At 44.7% G+C, this 2,671-nt stretch overlaps 1 non-coding gene across 1 annotated transcript in view; it reads right to left on the bottom strand.

Annotated features, from left to right (window-relative positions):
• Positions 1-2,665, bottom strand: part of LOC102775120 — a 4,770-nt gene extending 2,105 nt beyond the window's left edge. The window contains exon 1 of the transcript XR_001512962.1: positions 2,586-2,665. This is a non-coding gene — a transcript (uncharacterized LOC102775120). The remainder of the gene's footprint in view (positions 1-2,585) is intronic.
• Positions 2,666-2,671: the final 6 nt, after the last annotated feature.

Genomic DNA, 2,671 nt, shown 5'->3' with positions numbered 1-2,671 from the left:
CATAATGCTCTCCAGTTCCATCCATGCCGTTGCAAATGGTAAGAGTTCCTTCCTTTTTAGAGCAGCATAGTATTCCATCGTGTAGATGTACCACAGTTTTCTAAGCCATTCATCTACTGATGGGCACTTAGGCTGTTTCCAGATCTTAGCTATGGTGAATTGTGCCTGCCTGTTACATTTTGTGTTCTTAACCAATTAAAGAAGCCAATGACATTTTGGGTTTTAAAAAAAAATTATAGATACTCAAGAAGCTTGCCGAGTTTAGGGTTTGATAATTATTGATTACTTAATCTTCAGTATCCTTACTTCTTACTGTTTCAGCTAACTGACATAAGTTTAAAAATAAACTCATTAGTACTATACTAAAACTTAGCAAAGAAATGCTTCACATCTATGTAATGCTTTTTCTTCAGTTTCAGAACTAAACATTATAATCAACAAAAATATTCTAAATATTCAAAAATATAATAAAACCCTAATATGTAAATTGACCGAACAGAATGACCAGCAGAACTGATCGTTATGATGCGCACTGACCACCAGGGGGCAGATGCTCAACACAGGCGATGCTCACAGGAGGAGCACCACTCAGCCAGGGCTCATGGCTGGCAAGCACAGTGGTGGGAGCCTCTCCCGCCTCCGCTGGAGGTGGGCGGTAAGGAGAGCAAGGGGTCCCGGACTGTGAGAGCCCCAGATTGCGAAAGGATGAGTGACTGCCTGCTTAGGCCCAGGGATCGGGCCTATGCCAGTAGGTGGACAACCCCCAAGGGGTCCCGGACTGCGAGAGGTCGCAGAACGAGCTGAGGGATTGAGTCCCCCACTGGGTCTCTACTGTACATATAATTGCACAATACACTGTGACAATTTATGAATGAAAACAATTTCACTTGTACACACTGAACACAACATATTTTAAATTCTAAAGTTGCTACCTACAAGCTATTTAACAGTATTATGTCCCTTGATAATACAGACCAAGTTATTTGTGCACCTGAACAATAATTTGTCCATGTTCATTAATTCTTACTGAAATGGTATTAGCATTACTTTCTAAAATTTTGCAAATTAAAGTTATTTCATCCAGTTTGTAATGGCTCTCAGTAATAACAGGACTGTTATTAAGCAGAAAACAGTGGCTAACAGAAGTTAGCATGTCATTTATTAACCACTGTACTGAACTATTTTTTTTAATTTTTAAAATATTTTTATTGATTTTTTACAGAGGAAGGGAGAGGGATAGAGAGTTAGAAACATCAATGAGAGAGAAACATCCATCAGCTGCCTCCTGCACACTCTCTACTGGGGATGTGCCGGCAACCAAGGTACATGCCCTTGACCGGAATAGAACCTGGGACCCTTCCGTCCGCAGGCTGACGCTCTATCCACTGAGCCAAACCGGTTAGGGCTGTACTGAAATATTTTGAGAAATTTTAAGAACATTATTCAGAGTCTCAGACTTTAAAAAAATACCTACAGGCCCAAACACAGGAAAAAGAAATGTAATGAAACCCTGACTTGATAGATTGAAAGCTTCCCTTTTAGTTTCATCCTACACACCAGGATGGTGTGAACAGGGTCTGAACTTGGCAACCGAAGGAAGGGCAGCGTGCACGGTATGCTGGGGAAATGAAGTTTAGAATTTTTATGTTTATCTATACCATGAACATGGTTAAATTTCTTTGCTAAACTGATTTTCAGTTCTTTAACTGCAAAATGTATTTATCATAGTGCACACTCCCTAAAACACTCCAACTATCTCAACATCAGGAAGTTAATGAAGTTGACTTTTGAGCAACCGCAAAGTGTCAAACTTTTGTTGCATAAGAAAACAGTGAAAAGTCTAAATACTCGCTTAAATTTACAGCCCACTTAGATAAACAAGACCCAGATGCGATCCCAGCGCAAAGGTCTTTGTGCAAAACCGTGGAGAAGGCGATTGTAAATCTCAAAGGATGTGAACTCCGGCCCGCAGACCTGACTCAGCACTCGGAGCCAGACCAGCCTGGTTCCAGTCCTGGTTATGGCAGGCTCTTGCTGCTACACATACACAGCCACGTCCGTAACTTAAAAAATTCACTTCTCCGGGCCTACCTTAATCTCCCAGAGGAGAGACCAGACAAGTCCGTTTCCCTTGGAGATAAGAGCTTGTGATTTTTCCCGGAGATGCACTCGGGTGAGTGACTCCCAAGTGCCGAACCTGTGCTCCAGAACCACTCGGGAACCGGGCCAGTCCTAGCCCCTTTTAATTTCATGGAATCCTTGCAAAGCAAGGGCAGAGGCGGCTACACATTCCGCCAGGGCTTCACCGCTTACAGGTAGAGAGACAGGTGTTAACTCAGACCAGCTGCGCCCGGCTGGCTGCAAGGGGCAAAACAAGAGCCATGACCGAAGGGTAACCGTAGCTGAGGCACCGGCAAGCGCCATCCAGCTCAGCCCAACGCCGAATAATCAGCACAGATTTACATTAGCAGCGCCATTCACCTTCCCCCCCGCCCCCCAAAACCTTGTTTGTACACGAGTTTCGCACCGCACGAAGCAACATGGTGTCGCAGAATAAGCCCTGTCTGTCCGTGCGACTGACTTACCTCTTTGCAGCGTCCATTCGGCCAACGTGTGGGAAGGGGGAGGGCGGGGGGTGGCAGGGATGCCCGTTCCGACTCCGACGTTGCAG

Source organism: Myotis davidii, unplaced genomic scaffold, assembly GCF_000327345.1.
Source record: "Myotis davidii unplaced genomic scaffold, ASM32734v1 scaffold534, whole genome shotgun sequence".
In the NCBI taxonomy this organism is placed as follows: domain Eukaryota; kingdom Metazoa; phylum Chordata; class Mammalia; order Chiroptera; family Vespertilionidae; genus Myotis; species Myotis davidii.
Note: the sequence above shows the minus strand (reverse complement) of the source record. Positions and strands in the feature narration are given on the sequence as shown.